This window comes from Nycticebus coucang, chromosome 1 (genome assembly GCF_027406575.1).
Source record: "Nycticebus coucang isolate mNycCou1 chromosome 1, mNycCou1.pri, whole genome shotgun sequence".
Taxonomy (NCBI): Eukaryota; Metazoa; Chordata; class Mammalia; order Primates; family Lorisidae; genus Nycticebus; species Nycticebus coucang.
Window position 1 is genome coordinate 4,360,005 of NC_069780.1, and position 22,548 is coordinate 4,382,552.

Below are 22,548 nucleotides of genomic sequence, written 5' to 3' on the forward strand. Positions count from 1 at the left end.
TAAAACCTTGAGTTAGGCAAAGATTTAATAAACAGGACACAAAACACACAAACCTTAAAATTAAAACCTGAACAATTGGATGTCATAAACATTAAAAACTTGCTCTTTGAAGGACTGTAAAGACAATAATAGCTAAAGACTAAAAAAATTAATATCTGAAAGACACAGATCTGATAAAAACCTTTTATCTGAATGTACGCGTAATTCTTACAAAGCATTGTTAGGAAACTAACAGCCCATTTAAAAAATGGAAAAAATGGGCGGCACCTGTGGCTCAAGGAGTAGGGCGCCGGTCCCATATGCTGGAGGTGGTGGGTTCAAACCCAGCCCTGGCCAAAAACCACAAAAAAAAAAAAAAAATGGAAAAAATATTTGAATAAACATTTCACAGAAGAAGACACACCAGTAGCAAATCAGTGCATGAAAAGATACTCAACATCACAAGTTATTAGGCAAATGCAAGTGAGATCACGACAGATACTAGTACACTCCCACTAACACAGCAAAATTAAAGATTGGCCAAAGCCAAGTTTACCAGAGGATGTGGAACAACTGAAATCCTCACATATTCCTGTAAGGAAGGCAAAATGGTGCTTCTGCCAACAGGCAGAAGTTTCTTGTAAAGTTAACTATGTACTTGCCATCTGGCCAGGAAATCCCACTCCCACTAACCCAAGAGAAATGGAAACATATGTTCACACATAGTCTTGGCTGAAAATGCTCACAGCAGCTTTACTCATAATAGCCACAAACTGGGAACAATTCCAATGTCCAGAAATTGTTCAATAGCTAAATCATTTGTGATATATGCATGCAGTGCAAAGAACAGTAGACTTTTGATTATCACAATAACATGGATGAGTCACAAAGTAATATTCCGAGTGAAAAGAACCATCTGTGAGAAATTCTAGAAATGGCAAAGTAGAAAGGAGAAAGCAGAAAAGTGGTAGCTCCAGACTGAGGATGGTACAAAGGATCTGACTGATCTGGGCACTTTTGGGGGTGAATATGTTCTGTATTTTTATTGTGGAGGTGGTTATACAACTGTAAAACTTGGTCAAACTTCATAAAATTGTACCAGTAAATTGGGTGATTTTACTATATGTAGATAATACCTCAAGTAAACTGACTTTGAAAAGGAAGGAGCCAGGGAAGTAGGGAAGCCAGTCAGATGCCTGTGTCCTGTGGAATTCCTGGAGGGTATGTTTTCTGGAGGGCACGTCACTTGCTGAGGCCATTGGGAACACGGTGATGAGGTCGGCACATGCACCCCTAAGTTCAGTGATAGCTGCCGGCTGACGCATGAGGCCGTGCAGCTGCACGTAGCTGTCAGGAGCCGGTGGGAATGATGCCCATGAGGAGCGGCAGGGTCAGAGAGGCAGCCACAGGACCCCGACCTGCAGAGAACTGTGCTGATGCCGAATAGGACACGGTGGGTCCCACGGGAGGTTAGCTGGGCCACCCATCAGGGTAGAGCTCAATTGGGGCCTGAACACAGCAGTCCAGTCTGGAGTCTTTGCCCAGTGCCCACAGCAAAACCTGTTTTCAGTACTGGAACCCATTAATCGACCCACCTGGGAGTCGTTCCTTTGTTTCCAAATACTTAATAGACGTCGACATAGTTGGCAGTTGGCACAAAAGCTGTGTCATGTCCTTGGTGGGTGGGGTAAGAGCTACCATAGTGGGGATGGGGGAGCAATGGAAGCCGTAAAGCCGTCCGCCTCCACCCCCAGGCCTGGCCGGAGTGCTTTATAAATTCAGGATAGTATCCTAGAGGAGGGACGGTGGCTGGGAATCAGTGCCGCTCTCAAGGATCTAAAGGGGTGGTGGTCTCCGTCATATTTCATTAGCAGTATGGCCCCTGAAGGACACAGTTGACACTGGCGGCTGCTATGTCCACAGACTCAGCCAAGTCATACACCCGCCCTGCTGGCCCTGCCTGGACTGCAGCCCTGGGCCCGTTGCAGCAGATGAGGCTGGCCTCAGCCTTGTGCTTTCCTTTTACGTCAGCGGTTCTCAACCTGTGGGTCGTGACCCCTTTGGGGGGTCTTTCTGCATATCAGATATATACATAACGATTCAAAACAGTAGCAAAATTATAGTTATGAAGTAGCAACAAAAATGATTTTATGGTTGGGGGTCACCCCAACATGAGGAAGTGTACTAAAGGGTTGTGGCATTAGGAAGGTTGAGAACCACTGTTTTACGTGGAGGGGAGACAATCCCATATATTTGGAGTTCCCACCCACTGTCATAGTCTAGTCCACAGCAATCTGAACTGTCTAGACATCTCCCAGAATGTCTCCTTGATCCATTGTGTCAACGACATCATTCTCACCAGGTCAGATGAGCGAGAACTGCCCTGCACCTTGGAGGTTTTATTAAGGAATATGTGCTCAAAGAGTAGGAGACCAACTCGGTGAAGATTTAGTACGCACTGATGCCAACACGGTCCTTCACGCCTGTATCTGCAGCCCGACCTCCTCCGACCTCCTGGGTCAGGGTCGCCTTGCCACAGTAGTGACTCCTCTTCCATCCTGCCGGTCCAGCTCAGAAAGCTGCTGAGGTACTCCCAGAAGCCGTGTCTTACACGTATAATCCAAGTATAATTCCATGGAGCTCTGGGCCGTGTCCCCGGCTGGTAGTGGTTCTCCTTGTGAGGAAACAACATTGCTTTAAGACCCTGGACTTGCAAAGAAAGAAAATGTACATCCCCCAAGTGTGTCTCAGGGATTGATGTTAAGTAGCACCACTTAAAATTTTAACACTCAAGTCCCATTTGACTTCTGTAATTACAAGAGAGATAAGATATAATATACAAGATAACAAACATTATCAACACTCAAGGGGGTGCCTGTGGCTCAAAGGAGTAGGACGCCGGCCCCATATACCAGAGGTGGCAGGTTCAAGCCCAGCCCTGGCCAAAAACTGCAAAAAAAAAAATTTAACAATCAAGTCCCATTTGGCTTCTGTAATTACAAGAGATACAAGATATAATACACAAAATAACCAGTATTATCAGTATGTGTTGTTACAATTTTAATTCATTTTTTTGCTTTCTTAAAATGCGTACACATTTCTGTATATGGATCTCCGTGTACATGTTTATAGACTTCTCAAGCAGTTTTATCTTGAACTGCTTCAACAAAAGATGACCATCCAGTTTGCTTTTGGCCGGGACATTTCTTGCCATTTACTTGTATGGGGATTTTGATATTTTGAGGTTTTCTCTGAACTTGAGTGGAACTTAATCCAACTATCAGGAATGTACAGAAAGACCAGCCGACCCCAAGAAGAAACATGCTGAGAGGCAAATATGGAGTGGGCTGAGGGGTTTGCTGTGATGGCAAGGGCTGTGTGGGGGCATCGGAGCCACCTGGGAGTTGAATTCTGCAGCCCTCGATAAGTGAGGCTCGTACAAAGAGGAGTTACTATGCAACTCTGAATTCAAGGAAAGCTCCATCGGGGAGAAAGTGTTGAATAAAGTAAGGAACAATCAGTTTGGTCATGTTTTATTTCTCAACATAATTTCCTGCCTTATGTACCTATGACTGATAGCATTCCTCCTGAATTTTCAGGAAATGAATCTTATGTTCCTTGAGTCTGACATAAATTGTATTTCACACAGTTATGTAAATTGGTGAATAAGCAGTGTGATTGACTCAGTGTGAATGCCTTTATTCATATGAACCCCTTGTGATGAATTTCAAATTACGAAATCTAAGGTAGCAGCAGAAGGTGAATCAGAGCCAGAGTAGAGACAATTCTGCCTCTTCACCTTCAGGAGGATGTCCACCTGGAAGCCCTTCCTAGAACCACAGAGTGTGGAAAGTGAGCTGCTCATTTAGAGTTATCTGGAGTGTAGTAAGTGTATGTATGGCATTGGTCTCTGTATGTCAGTAAGAGCTTTCAGTGGCAGAAAACCCAATCAATGGGAATTAAACCATGATGGGAATTTGTTGGCTCATGAAACTGGCTCTCTTCACTCTGGCTCTACCCTCAGGCTGCCTATAACCTCCTGGACAGGAGATGGCTCCCACAGAGGCTGGGGTGACCTGCGTCTTTCTCCATTTCCATGGTATAAAATGTTGCTTCTCACAATCACCGAGTGATATTTCCAGATCTTTGCTCAGCATAAACCAAGATAATCATCATTGTTGCAAAGGGTGTGAGCATCTGTGGATTTGACCTTGGCCTGGAGCTAGCAGTGGGTCCGTCCATTCATACATCTTGGCCATAGGCATGACTACTAGATGGCTACCACAGGTATTTCCTCAAAGGAAAATCAGCGTTCTGCTGGAGAAGGAAACGAGGGGACAGGTGCAGGTTAGGCCTGTCCAGGACCTCCCATTTTCATCGCAGCCCTATAGAATGTGATGTTACCCCTTTGTTACCTCTTACCAATAAGTGGCAGTATTGAGCCAAAAATAGAGGCTCTGGAGAGGTCGAGCCGTTCAATTACTAGGTTTTTTTTTTTTTTTTTAGAGGGCCTCTCTCTCAGTTGCCCAAGCTAGAGTACAGTGGCCTCAGCCTATCTCACAGCAACTGCAAACTCCTGGGTTCAAGCTATCCTCCTGCCTCACTCAGCCTCCCAAATAGGTGGGACTACAGGAGCCTACCACGACGCCCAGTTTTTTTTTTTTATTTTTTTATTTTTTTCAGTACAGACTGGGTCTAGTTCTGGCTCGGGTTGGTGGCGACCTACTGAGCTCAGATGATCCTCCTGGGCCTCCCAGGGCGGTGGGATTACAGATGTGAGCCACTGCACCCGGCCCCAATTCCCAGTGTTATCTATTGCCAGCAACGTGGTTTTGTGCAAGTCCCTTAAGCTCCCCGAGCCTGGGCCCCCTCATTTGTAAAATGAACTTGGTAGACCCTTTCTCGCGCAGCTGCTCTGGGTATTCAGGGGCGTGATTCTCAGGAAGACCTTAGCGCAGCTCCGGGAACAACACACATGCTGGTGCAGTGGCTGCCTGGGGGACTCCCAGCTCCCTCCGCATCACTGTTCTCGGACTGGGCGTCTGTGTGGTGCCCGGTGTGACCTGGAGGCTTCTCTCCCCACTCTCAAGTAATTTTTTGCAACTGCCCAATCCTGAATAAGCAGACGGGTCCCTACTTGGAGCGGGGCGCGCTCTGAGCCGCGGAGCGGTGCGCGTCCTCGGCGACCCGGCTGCGCTCACCCGGGCAGGAGAGCCGCGCACGGGCGCAGATCCCCGGGCTCCTCCTGGGACAGGGACCGCACAAGCTCCGCTGAACCCGCACAGTGCGATAATATTTTGATTATTCTTTGGTTGCCTCCTCTAGCTCGGGTGAGGAGAGTGAAATATACTCACATAGCCGAAATCAAGTAATTTTCTCTTGGCCAGTAACCCTTTTATTTCATTTAAACTAAACTTCACTCCATAAAAGACTTGGGAGTGAGGTGGGAGGATCAGGAAGAAAGTGAAGTAACCCCAGTTATTCATTTTAAAACTCAACCATGTGAGGGCTAGAATCAGAACTTGGAATGCTCTTCTTTGGAAAAACCAGCATAAACTTTGTAATGTCTGAATTAGATGAGGGAGTGGTGATGGACTCAAATAATTCTTCGTTTTGCAAAATGACCGACAGGGTGTTCCCAAAGTCAGCCTTAAAGTCACCATACGGAGGGAAAATGGGAAATGGTAACTAAATGTACCTTATTTACAAATATTGTGCAAAATATTTACAGAATATTCTCTGCGTGTCACTCCTTTGTAAAATTTTGTAAGGACTATTTTGTAAATAAAGATGCATTTGGCTACCATTTCCCATTTTCCCTGTGTATGGTGACTTTGGGGCCGACTTTTGGGACACCCTGTATGTATTTACTGAAGCAGTAAACTTGATGAATTTGAAATATAATTTATGTTTTTATGGACGCAATATGGCAGGGGAAAGAACTTCAGCACTGAGGCAGGAAGACGTGTACTCAAATCCTGACAGCACTCTTTATCAGAGGTGCCACGCTGGAAACGCCTCTGCATCTCTCCAGAGTGTCCAGAGCTGAGCAAGAAGGATGGTGGAGCCTTCTTTTCATGGAGTTAGTGAGATAACTAGAAATAATATCCATAATTGTCTAGTGCAGTGTAGGAAAGATACTGCACAAAATAATTCCTATTTATAAAGCTTTATTTATTTATACATTTTTGAGAGAAAACCTATTATATAATACAAAGCCCTAGAATTCTACAACCTATTATTAACCTGATTGTGAAGAATTCTCCTGTTATCAAGGCTCACGGCTGCTGCAATCCCCTGGTCCACCGAGGAGAACCAGCAAATTGAAACCACCACTGCCAGCCGACTCCATGGGCAGCTGTCCCCCCGCAGCGAATTGTGACTGCCTGTGAAACCTCAGGAAACCTCAGTTCCCCAGCTCTATGCCTGAACAATTACATCAAATGTTCCGGACGTGGGCCCAAGTATCAGTTTTTTTTTTTTGTAAAGCTCTGCAGAAGATTCAGAGTGCCATGAAGGTGCTGATGAATCATTGCTCTGAACTTTTACTTCTCCTTGTGCTACATGTGTCTGAATCACCTGGGGGTCTTGCAAGTTCTGATCCTGCTGGTCTGAGGTGGGCCTGACATGGGCATTTCCGCCATCGGGTGAGGGCTGTGCTGCTGGCTCCTGGCCCACACGGTGAGCAGCCGGCCTCTGTACAGCACTCTCACTTATGATCCCCCTGGCCCTCCTGTCCACTCTCACCCTCAACTCCCTCCACTGCTCAGTTCTGGGGAAAAAAGCCTTTAATAAAAGAAACATCATTTTTCCTAGGAATTACTTTTTCTCCTGAGTCAGTCCAGAGTCATCTTTACTCGTGGGAGTGGGGTGGTGTTCCTCTCTCCAAGACAGTCTCCAACCGTTCCTCCCTTTTAAAAGTAATTTGATTTGTGAGAGACTTATACTTGTTCTCAGTACAGAAAGGCTGTAATTTCATCAGGAAAAAGAAGTTGTCCAAGTATTTGACGTAAGTAGGACACTTTCAGAAATTTGTTTGACTGCTCTGGAAAGTTTTTAAAGACAATAATTTCACACAGCTGAACATCAAGAAGCACTCTTGTTCTGGTAGTATTTGAAAGCTGTTGAGAATTGATTCTTCTGCCACCTGGATTTGAATCCAAAAGCAGCTTTAATCCAGATTGTTTCATCTGGTCATCTGGCTAAACTCTGCCAGTCAGAACGTCTGCAGCTTCTGAGCAGCTGACCCTGAATGGGGTATAGGAAGCAGGAACTCCTGGGCAAATCTGGGACTTCCCCGGTATGTTACAGGGTTATTCATTTTAGTCCTGTTCCATCCTGTCTTTCAAAGGAGGGAGCTAGGATATCAAATATCCATTTCTTACCTTCTCAGATTTTTAATACTTTAAACTGCTGGCTTTTGAGTTAGGCATCTCTGGGTTTGAAACCTCAGCCTTCCTCTCTGTCCTCTCTGAGTATGGGACAAGGTACTTGGATGATTTGCATAAATAATTGTTTATTATGATTTCATGTAACCAGAAGTCATGAGAGGGCTGGTTCACAAATGGCTCAGCGTGTCAGAACTGACCACTTTATGGAGGCTTTACTTCTCTTGTCACAGTGACAATGTTATCCCTCATGGTCACGTGGTGGCTGCGGTATCTCCAAGTACCATCTCTTCACAGGGCAATGTCCTTAGTAGAAAAAGAACAATACCCGTCCTGTGCTTCTATCTAATCAGGGGAGAAAGTCCTTCCTAGGAGCCTCCCTATGTAACAAACTCTATGAACAAATTTCAATGACCCCTATTTTTTTTTATAATCCTCTCCCTTAACTAATAATATAATTTTTGAGTTCTTTCCCAGAAGTGGTAGATTTTCTGCAAGGCAAAGGAGCTGAGATTCTGAAGGCCCCAATACCAACTTTCCAACACCAAGATTCACCCTCCCCCACAACTTGCCCCCAATGCACACAGTTCCTTGTTAGTTGTGCCACACACCGCCTCAGGGCACGTGGCCCCTCCTTTAAGGGTCCAGGATCTCCATTAGTCTGGGGGATGAATTAGAGGCAGCTTCTCCCAGCAAGACATCTGTTGAATTAAGATTTCTTTCCTTCTTTGACCATTGTCATTGTCTCTATCATTGGATCCTTGTGTGACGGGCGTCTAGACCTGGGCTAAAACCCTTGTGGTCTTCACAGCTCCTAGTAGACTACCTTCCATCTTACTGGACAGGAACATGTCCCAGTCCAGCCCCAAACCAATCACTGGAGAAAGAGAATAGAACTTTCATGAAGGACTTAGGCCTGCCATCACTCATTCTTGAGGGGCAGAGATCTCACTGCCACTTAGAGCACAGCAGCAGGGATGGGGAGCCTGTGGCCTTTTGATTTCAACATTTTTTTTCTTTTTTCTTTTTTTTTTTATTGTTGGGGATTCATTGAGGGTACAATAAGCCAAGTTACACTGATTGCAATTGTTAGGTAAAGTCCCTCTTGCAGTCATGTCTTGCTCCTATAAAGTGTGACACACACCAAGGCCCCACCCCCCTCCCTCTGACCCTCTTTCTGCTTCCCCCCCCATAACCTTAATTGTCATTAATTGTCCTCATATCAAAATTGAGTACATAGGATTCATGCTCCAAGATTTTTTTTCTTTAGGCAGTAAAGGAGACAAGAAGATTGTCTTTTTCTGCTGCACACCTTTTAATAAAGGGATTTGCTCTGTAAAATTTGGAAATCATCTCCAAACATGTTTTTACCAAAAGTTACTTAGACAAATTATAAGACAAATAAGTTTATTATCTTAGCATCAATGAATGTTTCTTAATTTTCCTGTTGCTATACTGCAGACAGCCTGGGATGGCAGTCTGCTTGTTGTAAAGGCACTAAGTGGCGTTGGCAGGTCAGAATCGACCTGATCTGGCCCACAGGTGCAGGGACTTGGTTTCACAGCACATAGCTCGCTGTGCACTGCAGCCCCAGAGGCCACAGCTGGGGGGTCAGCAGTGCAGGGGCCGCTCAGCACTTCTCTAACCTGGTGACTCTACTTCTGATGGGAACAGGGCCCAAGTACATGGTAGCCATGGGAGCTTGTTTGGTTGGTTTGTTTTGTTTTCATGGGTTGCTCTGTTAACTTCGATGGTTAACTCATTTTGAAAAGATGACATCAATGTGTAATACCAGACATTTCTTGAAAATGAAGTATTTAAAGATATTTGAGGCAAGTCTGAGAGAAGTGAGAATCAAGAATAGCTACCAGCGAGGAACTGCGGACTGCAATTTTTTTGGGAGACAGGGACCCATAACTTCTCTCTGTCCCCATCGGTCATGTAACATAATACTCCCCATTCTGTAGTGGCACCCAGGGCGGGGGGATGAGAGGCCCCAGAGACCCTCTTCCCTCCTGAAACATGAACAGTGCAGGCCAGAGGGCTGTGTGCACCCATCCGCACTCTGGATGATTGTCCTGGCCTGGCATCTCCTGGGGGAGGCGTCTGCGAGGCCCGGGAGGCCCTGGGGAGGCCCAGCAGTGCCTGTCTCTCCAGGCTTCCTTCTTCTTGGTAGCTCTTGAAGTCTTCCCCAGCAGGACATGCAGAGCACAGACTTCCTCACCTGGGGCTCCTTGTGGGTAGGAGTTGCCTTGTGGTTGAAGCTGACATTGTGGGAGTAATGCTGAGTCAGAGTGTGGTGACAAAGAGCCAGGGTCTGAGCCACTTACTGCGGGTTTAATTCCCGGCTCTGCCACCAGCCAGCTACGTGACTACAGGTGAACAGCTCCACCTTCCTCCTGGGAAGTGGTTGCCTCACTTTCCTTACCTCTGTCACAGGGCCATAGTGAAGCCTAACAACATCTGCCACAGGGAAGACACTGTGTACAACCATTGTCACCTGCACACACCCCCCCCTCACCCCGCCTTCTAACACCCTGCACCTCAACATCAGCAATTCTAGATGGGGCCTGGACACAAGAAGCATCGACTTAGGAAACCACTGTGCTACCAGATGGGTGCTACGACAGGTTGTGTGGCTGGGGTCACTATTTTTGTTTTAAATTTTCTTAATTATCTTGCAGGTTTTTTATTCTCAGATTAAAGTGCAAGATCTGCTCTATTAATTTCTTCAAATATGCAAGGTGGAATCACTGCATGTGTATATCAGATAAAAAGTGGACTGTTTTCAGAATTAAAAAAAAGACCATTTATTAAGAGGTAAGTCCTGCACAATGCAGAACAAATACTCAACCAATTTATGCACCAGGCCCCCCGTTTCTAAATTAAATTATAGGGGTGATTTTATGGTGTCGATGGCTAACGATCAGGTTACATTATTATGAAGTCTCTCTTCTATGACTGAACCACGTCCCTGCCTCTCCTGTTAAGGAGGATTGCATGGCAAGATTACTACCTGTCTGGCTGAAAACAGTTGTACAAATGAGGAATGAACTCTGGTTAGTGGTTAGGAAGACTAATAAACAGGTCATGTGCAGTTAGGGTTCTTGTTTAACTGGTAAAATATCCAGCTGACATTACTGAGAGTTTCTGTAATGTGAGTGCTTCTGATGGTTGGAAATCAGCAAAGTTGGTGAGGTTGGTCACGCACAGACTGTACCTTGACCTGAATGACAGCACTGTGCTGGTCCTTTGGTCACTGAAAACCTTCATATGTGCAACATAAGGGTGCAGCTGCTGCACCTCAGCAGGGCCATGGGCTAGCTCAGGTCGGTCGCACTGCAAAGTCACTAAAAGTCCTGGCTCTAGACTTGGACTTTCTGGAATCACATCACAGCACCAGCCCACTCGCCTGGATGTGATTTTAGACTGACCTCTCTTAGGATCTATTTCCTTGCCTGGAAAATTGATATAAAAATAGCACCTACATCATTGAGTAGCTGTGAGCATCCAGCGTGCCGACGTCTGTCCAGCGCTCGGCTCAGAGGCTGTAGGGGATGCGCACTCTACATTCTCACTATTGCTACTTTCTGTTGTCATTCAAGACAATCCCCACCTTGACCCTGAATTGGTAAATAACAAAATGACGAAGAGAAATCTCCTGATTAGTACTGAGATTGGCTTTATTCAGGGAACTCTAATTTGTGTTTCCGTTAAGTGCTTTTAATATCCTGAGGTCAGACCGTTCTGGAATTGGGCACCCACCCGGTTTCATCAGAACTTGAGTCAGGTTGAGACTAGCTGTCACCTTGTTACACTGTTTCCATGCTCCCTGCACTGTTTTCTTTGGTAAGTAGAGGAGCTGTTGAGAAAACTCTCCAGGTAGGGAGCAGGCTCCTTGGAGGAGGCTGTGACCTGCCCCACGGCACACGAACAAGGGGTTTCCACACAGACCACAGGGCAGCTTGAACAGCAGCCAGCTGGGACAGCAGTGCCACTGCAGGCGGCCACCTCCTGCATTATTTTTCTTGATCCTTATAACAACCCATGGAACAGGACTTTCATTCATCTTCACACGAGGAAACTAAAGAGAGGTGTATGATTTGTCCAAATCCACACAATTCGTAAAGGCCCGTGTGTGCTTTGAACACTACACAATGTGACATGCAAGAACCTTATGGCTGAAAGTTGTCCCTCTGAGGCCTGTATGGTGCTCATGCTTTTGGGAGGAAAAGAACAAACTTTGGCTAAACTTCTTTTTTCTTCTTTTACAGACTCACTTGCTAAGTTTTGCACTGCCGCTGACCGTGGAGGCAGCTGGGCTCAGGTCACTGACTTTTACGATTTCACTTTTAGGAAGCTGCAGCGTGGTTCTGACCGTCACCTGCACTTGCCTTAGTGATCTCATACGATGGGTACTGACTTTGGTAGTCCTGGCTGGAGGATCTTCCAAGCAGGTAAAACTAAAGACCACACACAGGCAAAGAGTTTTTATTTTGTGACTCACTTGGGGAGTATGGAGCCAGCCCCCCATAAGTGCTCTCACTGAAGCCCAGAGGCTGGGAAGGGGTCTGAGATCCTGCCCTTTGACACCACAGTGGACTGGCATTTCTGCAGCTGTGTTTGCTGCTGTTACTGGTAGTTATGTAGAAAGATGTGCCGTGCTCAGGTAAGATTGTGAAAGTCTGTTTAGCACGGAGTTAAACAAAGTTCTCTAGTTCACGGAGAATTCCCACAAATTCAGGCAATTTAAATGACTCTAGAATCACTGTTTATGGTGCGTCTTGTGGGAATACTTTCTTTCAAACGCGTTTTGAGGTGGTAAAAGTGTGTTCCTTCAGAAGAAAGGTTTAGCATGTAAGCTCAGGGTTAAATCCAGGCTCTACCACTCAGGTGCTGTGTGACTTTTGGAAAGTTATTTGAACTCTTCATGCCTCCGCTCTTTCTTCATCAATAAAATTAATATAGTAATAACATCTATCTTGTAAGTTATGGTTATGGTTAGTGTTCCATGAATGTTAACTGTTGTCTTTAAGAAATCATACTTTAATTTTGAATTTTTGGGTTTCTTCAATTCTCTGAGAGGATTAAGGGAATTTAATCCTCTTTACTCTTTTGTTTTTAAGTGCTGAACCAGGAGGAATAAAAAGAAAAATCCCCAAACAAAAACAAACGAACAAACAAGCCTTGATCATTGCCTTTGTGGTAGGCCAGGCCCAAACCCCATATGGAAAAATAACAGAGTTCAATGTAAACATCAAGGGCAGCAAGAATTTCCTTATTTGGTAAGAGGGATCCTTGTGGTTCTTCTCCAACTCACACACGGGTCATGTTGTGAATCTGGAATTTTGAGTTCCTGGGACCAGGGAATTCCTCTTTGGGGTCTCACATTTCCTTCCACGAGCAGGTCCCACGGCAGGAACAGCTGTGAGGGCAAATGACTGGAGAGTCCTTCTCAGCTGCCCCTTCCTCCAATAACTATGCAAGGCTAGACCTAGACATTGTGGTCCAAGACGTCCACTTGGCCCTTTGCTAGTCTTATAAAAACATTGTATTAACCTGGATGGAGTTGAGAGCATTCTCCTTAGTAAAGTATCACAAGAATGGACAAGCAAGTATCCAGTAGACTTAGTATTGTTATGACACCAATAGAGGAACAACTGCATGTCCACACACAAAAAAAGCAGAAATCCAAGTGTTGGAGGGGGGACTAGGAGAAAGGAGTGGGGGGCAGGGAGAGGGCTTGGTGAGCTCTCCCCTAACGGGGACAAGGTGAGGGTAGACGGCTCAGTTACAGCTTAGACTTTACCTGACAAATGCAAACAATGTAACCTCATCATTTGTACCCTCATAGTAATCTGCGATTAAAAAAGTAGACAATCATACAATGTCAAACTGCTCATAAAAGCATTAAGACTTGTGATAAGTAAAATGGTGTGGTGGACACAGGACTGAAGTAGATGGATGCTGCTTCTTTCTTGTTCATTTTCACGGCTGCCCCTGTGGGATTGGTGGAGGGAGGACAAGCTGCCTTCTCAGGGACTGCAGGATTCTGGACAGACCACAAACAGCCCCTTTCAAAGTCATCTTCCTCCAACATCATCTTCAGAGCTTCTGACCCATCTTCCTTCCAGGAATAGTTCAAGCAAACTCCCCTGTATTACAACCAACATAACAGATGGTACGAAGGATCAGATGGGGCGGGGCGCGGTGGGGGACTGAAGTGTAAGGAAAGGGTGTGTTGCTCGAGCAGGAGAGGTAGCTCAGAAAATTCTGCTTCCTAATCTAGGGGAAAGGTGAAGCAGGGGAGCGCTCCGAGACACTCACCGGGGAGATTTGGGTTTAGATAGTAGCAGGCAGCCTACTGGAAGTCAATGTGCAGACATCCTACCCAGGTAGATGGAATTAATTCTCTGGAATACTCAGGGCGAGGATAAAAAAAAGGAGGGGAAAGAAAGCAGCAGTGAATTGAAAAGGGGAAAACTGGTGACACCATTAGGACTTCAGGATGAACTAGTTATTGACGGTCAGAGGGAGGAGTCAAGAATACTTTTTTTAGTTGACTATGTTAGGTGGATTCTAATGTTATCAAAGGATAAAGAGTAAGTTTGAGGAAGAAATCACCCCAGGTTGTTGGCTATCAGTTCCCAAAAAGGTTACCAGAAAAGCCTGTTGCTGGAACAATGCTAAGTTTATTAGAACCCAGGGCATCTCAAAGTGCATTGTAGAGCCTGGGTTGGGTGCTGTTAAGGCTGGTTTTGTAAGGAGAAGGATAGTGAGGAGCAGTGGAGACAGGGAGACAAAGGTTTGAAGCAAGTCTGGATGAGAAACTATGAAGTCTTCATAAGTTAGCTGACTGGCTCAGAGAGTCAGGGCATTTCCTGGATCAAGCAGCTCCATTGTTTTTCTTGGCCCTGGTGCTATTTAGCATATAGACACGGACGGTGGGTATGCACAGTCCTGTGTCCTACGCCAATGCCAGTTCTGTTCCCAGGGAACACGGGTGGGAAGTCCGTCACTAACCCCAGAATTAGTTAGTAGCCAGATTTTGTGAAACTCCCATATATTTTACCCATCATTGTACAGGTAATCAGTAACACTTTAATCATATTTTCTGCACATCTCCTATGGGGACACAGGTAGCAATGACTATTTGTTGGTAAGCTTTTCACTGCTCATCTTACAACTCTTACTTCTAGAGTGGTACAAAGCCTTCCACACCCTCGGTTGCACACGTGTCCACAAAGACTCATTGCCATTGCATATTTTTTGTGGAGTTCCACGCACGTTTTGGGTGCACCTTCTTATGTTTTTTCAGAGAGATGTTGTGACAAATATTTCAAAAAGTATTTTCTTCATGTTTCTACCAATGAAGTTGTGACCAGTGGCTATTTGTTTCTGGAAAAATCACATACAAATTGTACCATGCAATATTACTGATGTTGAAGAAAATTGCCAGGGGCCCACGCTGAGTTCCTCAGGACAGGAGTATGTTCTCACACACCTATCAGGTATGACAACACCTGCTTGAGTCACATTGTGAAAGTGGGTTATGTCAGGCTTGTCATCTGTCACCTACACCTCGTCACGCTCTGTGGAAAGTGCTGTCACTGCCTTTCTTGCCTATGGAACATAACTTACTAACGTCACTGAGGGACAGCAGGCCATCTCACTGTTCCAGACAGAGAATTTGTCATGGATGCTGGCCTGAGTTCCGGAGGCAAATCCCTTTTATCATCATGAACAGCGCCAACTACAGCCATGCTCCTTTGAAGCAAGTCAAAAGCCAGAGCAATAGGGGTGAACTTTCTGTCCATGGTAATATTGCTTAGTGTCCACGGTAATATTAGTTCTTTCAAACTAATCCAGATGACAGTTCTTTCCATGGTAATATCAGTTCTTATGAACTAATCCAGATGACAGTTCTGAGCTAGACTTTTTTTTTTAATTATTAAATCATAGCTGTGTACGTTAATGAGATCATGGGGCACCATACACTGGTTTTATAGACCGTTTGACACATTTTCATCACACTGGTTAACACAGTCTTGGCATTTTCTTAGTTATTGTGCTAAGACATTTACATTCTACATGTACTAAGTTTCACATATACCTTTGTAATATGCACCACAGGTGTAATCCCACCAATCACCCTCCCTCCGCCCCCCTCCTCCTCCCTCCCCGCCCTTTCCCCCTTCCCCCTATTCTTAGGTTATAACTGGGTTATAGCTTTCATGTGAAAGCCATAAATTAGTTTCATAGTAGGGCTGAGTACATTGGATACTTTTTCTTCCATTCTTCTTACTAAGAAGAATATGTTCCAGCTCCATCCATGTAAACATGAAAGAGCTAAAGTCTCCATCTTTCTTTAAGGCTGCATAATATTCAATGGTGTACATATACCAGAGCCACTGTTGTAATTTTTCGGAAGGTTCCCTGATTTTCTCTGTCTATATGAACTAGTTCTGCTGCCCCAAGATTCCTTTACATCACAGCATGTGAAGGAGGTGGAGATTTAATGAAAACAAAGGTCTTGACTCAAAGATTGTGATTTGGAAAGTTTACGTTAGCGACAACAGCCCCCTCCCTTACCCCTCAAGAAGAGCTCAGTGTGTATTACTGAGGAATGAGGGAAACTGTTCCTAACTGTGGAAATAAACACACAACATATAAATCCATAATGTTCAGAAACATAACTCTGCCCTCTGTGGTATTGCCCAAGGTCAAGCTAACGCTTCTCACAAATTAGAATCTTGAAAAATTTTGATCAAGGTGAACTGAACTGGAAACACCTTATTCAGAAGCTGTGTGGCAGGTTACTGCTCTTTGCATTGAGATCATCCTTGGCCAATGACATTTTTAATACTCAGTCTGACAATTATGTTTGTGAACTTGTCACTGTGCACTTACGTTGGCAGCATTATACAAACAGCTTGGTAACGTTTCCTAACCTTGGTATGTCAGTGTCTCACAGTTGTGTCTGTGTCAATGTGTGGCTGTGTCTTGCTGAGGGCGTTCGTTATTGTCGTAGTGTGTTTTGTTTCTGTGTGCCATCTCAAGGATATCAGAGCTTGAATTAGAGCAACAAACAAATGTTTGTAACTTTCTTGTTAAACTTGGCAAGACAGAAAATGAAATTGGGAACACGTTAGTCCAAGTTTACGGGGACAATGCCATGAAGAAAATGACAGTGTACAAATGGATTAGACATTTATCTGAGGAGAGAGAGTCATGGATGAAGAGAGGGGCAAGGCAGCCAGTAATAAGTCAAATTGATGAAAACACTGCAAAAAATGAATTGTGCATTACAATCATCAGCTGACTGCCAGAAACACAGCAGACTGAGTAAACACCCAGAGAGAAACAGCTAGGAAAATCTTGCCTAACAACTCATGGTTCTTGCATCACAACAATGCACCAGCTCACATGGGACTGGGAGGGAGTTTTTAGCCAGTAAACCAATAACTGCCCTGGAACGCCCTCCCTACACACCTGCTCTGGTCCCTAATGATTTTCCTTTACCTGAAGACAAAGGATATATTGAGAGGAAGACATTCTGATAGCATTCAGAACATCTGTGGTACTATGAAGACAGCGCTGATGGTCATTCTAGAAAAAGAGTTCCCAAATTTCTTTGAAGGGTGAACTAGGCGCTGGTGTCAGTAATAGCTTCCAAGGGTAGGACTTCAAAGGTGACTATGGTAATATTCAACCATGAAGTATGTAGCACTTTTTCTAGGATGAGGTCATGAACTTAATGGTCATACCTTTATAAGTATCCCCAGTAAATCACAGCTTCTTTGAGAAGACTATGTAAATGAGATACTTCTTAAGAACATATGTGTATAATGTGTTTATTTTTCTCCTGATAGCTAAGTGGAGATATAAACTTAATCGTTTACTGCCTAAGGAAAATTATACCGCAATGACTCATTTTTTTTAAAGTTAATGCCACTTAAAAGATTCCTATGCTTATTTTATATTCTGAAAATATGAGGCTCAGAGAGGTTATATAGAGTTAGAAGCCAAGTTCCTTATTCTCAGATTGGGATTTTTTTCCATTACAACATTCTACCCTTCATGGTTTCCCATTATTGCTTCATATTTCAGAGACATCTTCCCTTTACTCACGCGGTGACAGAGTGATGGGACGTGCACCAGTACATCTGGAATTCTAGGAACAATTTTTTTTTTTTATTAGACCCCTGGGCCATAACATAGCTCAGGGTTGGAGTGGATGAAGGCAGATGTTCCAAACAGACAGTGTGGATGAAGGTGTTCCAGACGGTTATCTCGGACAGCAGAAAGGGCCTGCTTTGCCTTCTTACTGATCAGGTCACTTTTTTTGTTTTTTTTTTTTTTTGAGACAGAGTCTTATTATGTCGCCCTTGGTAGAGTGTCATGGCGTCACAGTTCACAGCAACCTCCAACTCTTGGGCTTAAGCAATTCTCTTGCCTCAGCCTCCTAAGTAGCTGAGACTGCAGGTGCCCCATGCCACAGTGACTGGCTATTTTTTGGTTGTAATTGTCATTGCTGTTTGGCAGGCCTGGGCTGGGCTCAAACCTGCCACCTTTGGTGTATGTGGCTGGCGCCCTAGCTGCTGAGCTGCAGGCCCCAAGCCCAGGTCACTTGTTTTGTCAGCAACTCTGGCAGTTTTCTTAGCTTAGAGCAAACCGACTGGAAGTCTCTAGCATTCCAGTCTGAGGAATGACTGAATAATACCTGAACTGGTATTTTATGCACACAAGATAACCAGCTCCTTCCTTACCAGTCATAAAAAAACGACTGCTCATTCTGTTCCTTATTCTTTATTTGCATTGGCTATGGAGATAACAAAACTGCCATTCATGTCAGCAGTTGTTTATCCACAGACAAAAGGACACATCTTAGGCAAACAGAAACCCATCTGCTTAAAAAACAAAGGAAAAAGACTTTGACTCATTGCTTTCAATAGGGTCTTATAAATGGTTACTTTGAATATGCGTGACTCATCAAGAACAAATATACAGTTAAAAATGAGGCAGGGATCCCTCAGTTTTGAGGTGGGTTTTGTAACAAATCTATTCATCATATATACTAATTATTTTGTATACCAAGTTCAGTGGATGATTATTTAAATCTTCCCTTCTTCTTAGTGATCTCTTTTTATTTTAAAAACAAAAGGAAGCTTTGATACTTTGAATAGAAACAGACTTAGGGAAACCTGGGGAAACCTGGGGAAACCTGGTGGTGTTGCAGGAGGCGCAGAGAGAGCAATGCTTTGATTTCAATTTTTTTCTTCTTCAGGTAAAAGATGTTAATACCCTTTGCAATGCACAGTTATTACTCCACCAAAGTGGAAAAAATCAGTAATAAGCAAACAAGAATATTTGTGTAATAGTCATACTAACCAAAAATTGGTAGACAACGCCACTGAATTCCACCTGGACACAATTTGTGTAGCATTTATCTCTTAGCATTTCATGTTGTACATTTGAATCTAGAACTGTTATATTCTTTTTTTAGTTTCCTTCCTTTCTTTCTTCCTTCCTTCCTTCCTTCTCTCTCTCTCTCAAGACAGAGTCTCACTATGTCACCCTCAGTAGAGTGCTGTGGCGTCACAGCTCACAGCAACCTCAAACTCTCGGGCTTAAGCAATTCTCTTGTCTCAGCCTCTCACGTAGCTGGGACTACAGACGACCGCCACAACACCTGGCTATTTTTTTGTTGCAGTTGTCATTGTTGTTCAGCAGGCCTGGGCCAGGTTCAAACCTGCCAACTTGGCTGTATGTGGCCAGGGCCCTACCCACTGAGCTATGGCACTGCTTTGAGATTATTTCTTGATCTTTACCTTTTTTCTTTGATTTTAGTTATTTTGATGAAAGCCAGAAAGGATAAAATGCAGAAAAGAAATTGTTAACACATTCTTTTAAAGAACCTACTATGTGCCACACTGCTTTAGGGACCAGCAAAACCAATGGTTCTCACTGGCTTAAGGTTTATATGGGATGGGGGGCAATAGAATCAATAAATGAACACAGTAATTATTTCACATATGGGGGTTAATTCAGTCTGAGTATCCCCGGATGGTGATGATAGTGAGCTGTGACTTGAAGGTCTGAGGAATGACTGGACAGTGCGGTCTAGGCAGAGCACAAGACTCTGGGTGTAAAGGCGGGAGGATGAGAAAGAAGGCCCAGGGCCGGTGCTGCCTGAGGGCAGGGGTGTGCCCGCCCAGCAGAGAACCTGACCACCGAGGCGAGGAGTCTGTGTTCTAGGCACAGAGGAAGTCACTGGCGATCTCAAAGCAGGGTAACAATATGATTTTATTTGTTTGTTTCTTTTACAGATCACCCTGGCTGTCCTATAGAGTGGAAGTGAGGACTATTAGGAGGCTGCTGTGAAGACCCAGGTGAGAAACGCCTGTGTCTAGGGGAAGGTGGAGTTGCCAGATGGTCTGAGACGCCCACGCCGGGAACGTAAAGGCAGAAATGCTGATGGATTAAGCGGCACTGTGGTGGGAAAGGGAGGTCGTGGGTGAGGATACATGCTTGGCCTTCGACTTGAGCATCTCACTGCGTGATGGCATCGCTCCCACACCGAGGAAGCCGGGGCCGCGAGCTGGTTTGCAGGGAGCTCGGTTTTGGCAGTAAGATCCCAGAAGCCCGGAAGACTTCCCCGTGGAGCGTCACTGCACAGATACCTTCCATGGCAGAGTGTTCCGTGGACTTCTCGGTTTTTAATTTTGTGTGATTGACAGGTTAACTGCAGGGGAAGATGCAGAGAACTGGAGCAGAAAGACGGGGTGAAGAGGAGCGGACACAGCAGAGGGGCCGGGTCGCAGTGGGGAAGAGGGGCGCGGGCAGGGGACACAGCGTGGGGAGGAGGAGTGTGGGAGAGGTCGCAGCGCAGAGGCAGGGAGGCGACATGGCAGGGCAGGGGGTGGCGGGGAGGGGACATGGTGTGGGGGAGGAGGAGCTGCTCCCTGGCCGCCCAGCTCGGGTGCAGGCCCAGGCGCAACCCAGCTTCAGACACCTGAGAAAAAGTTCACTCCTGTCTCCCCCCAGTCCTGCTCAGACCTTCTTTCTGGATCATGAGGCACTTCCCAGAGAAAGGAAAACAAGCGACGGGCCCCTATCTTCTTTCTTTTGCAACCCTTATTTATATTTGAAATGTTACAGTGTGTTTTACTTTTTATTACAGTTGTCACATTAAGCTGCCTAGTCTATAGGTTCTGGGTTCACTGAGATCTAGGAAGCAGGAAAATGTTTATTCAAATAGTGAACATTTACCTTCATGATATTATATTTCAATAAGTATAACCTGAACGATTCATTTAAAGGAATTTTTTTAAGCCACAAAGTATTCATAAGATAGATCTTATGAATGATTTATTTTCTTTTATGTACTCAGTTGCCAGCTGGATTGTAATTTCAAGCGGAATGGTATTTAAAGTTACTAAATAATATTTATGTCAGTGACAACTATGTTTTTTAATTTTTTGTCTTGAAATAGATTCACAGGAAATTGCAAAGATATACAGAGGGGTCCACTGTACCATGCCCTTAATCTGGCTGCAAACATTATTTTAAAAAGTCTAATATATTTGGTTTTAATTAATCGGGTCTTGGTGAAAAGAAAAACTTCATTCCGGTGGTCCATGCGTCCAGAGAGGAATGACTCGGCACAGGGCAGGCACAAATAGATTGCTGGCTTTTTCATTATAAAAGTAACATAGTTCATTGTACACCATTGTAAAATATGAGAGCAGCAGAAGAAAAAATTTAAATCACTTAAAATACAGGAACTGAGTATTATAGAAACATACATGTAAGGCCTTGTGTGGGCGAGAGAAGAGTGCAGGGACAGGTTCCCAGGGTAGTCCAGACACCGCAGAGGACGTGTGACTTTGACGATCTCACTGGATCTCAGAGTGCAGGTGGGCGTTGTGGCTAAGGACTGTGGAGAACCTGGTAGGGGAGCCTCATGGAGGGAGGGCCTCATAACTCAGCTTCCATCAGTCTTTATCCTAACAGCCATGGGGAAGCCATGGGGAATTTGAAGATGAGAAATAATATGATGAGCTTTGTGCTTTAGGAAGGTCATTTCTGCCCACAGTATGGGGAGTGGGCTGGTGTGCAGCAAGGCTGGAGCCAGGAAATGAGATTTTCTGATAATTCAGGCAAGGAATGGTGGATGTGGACGGGTGAAGTGTCAGCAGACACTGATAGGATTTGGAGGCCGATTGATGGGATATGCAGAACTGAGAAATGGTCAGAAGAGATTCCAGTGTTCTTGCTTGGACATGAAGTGGCTGTGGTTCCATTCACAAACCAGTGAAGAAGAGGCCTGGGAGATGACAGCTGACTTTGTATTTACCTACTTGGGGTGAATCTTAAGCCATCTAAATGGGTATGTCCCAGAGACAGAGGATCCATAGTTCTTTAATTTGGGAGAGAGGTCTACATGTGATTAGCAAATCAATGGTTACTTGAGTAAAGAGAATTCTAAAGTAAAAAGAAAAAGGCCAGAGACAAAAGCCCTGAAGAACAGTAATTTGTTAAAAAATGCAAGAGAAAGAAGACTCTGCAAAATAAATGGAGTCAGTGTAGCCACAAAGGAAATAGTGTAATCAGAACTGTGTGATGTCAGGGGGACCAAAGGAAGAAAGGCGCACAGAAGTAGGGGTGTAGGCAGCGGGGGCAAGTGCTCTGGAGAAGGGAAGGGAAGAGGAGGGCAGGGGAGGGGACGGGAGAGGAGGGGAGCCACGTCTGTATACACGCCCACCCTTCCTACCTTAATCAATAGGAATATTCACAGACCTCTAGAAATATACAGTGTGAGTCTCTCCAGTGTGAGTCTGTCCAGTGCTGGGAGCAATTACACTTACTATTACCTAGGTGGTGAGAATTTCAAATAACATTTTCTTAGAAAAATGTTATTGCTAAGGTTTGGAGACTGTTATTTGAGCAAATGTTAGGAATGGAAGGGCTGTGGAAGGAAGTAAAAAATATGCCGACTGGGCCCTAAGCCCTCTCTGAGTGAGGGGCAAGGGAGGTGTGGGGTGTTCCTAACTCTGAGCTCCACTTTAGAGGACTGGCAAGGAGAAGGATAGAGATGGACTTAGGAGATCATCACCAGCAGGAGGGAAAGAGGAAAACTACTTGTCAACAGTGGATTTAAACAACATGGAAGCCTCTG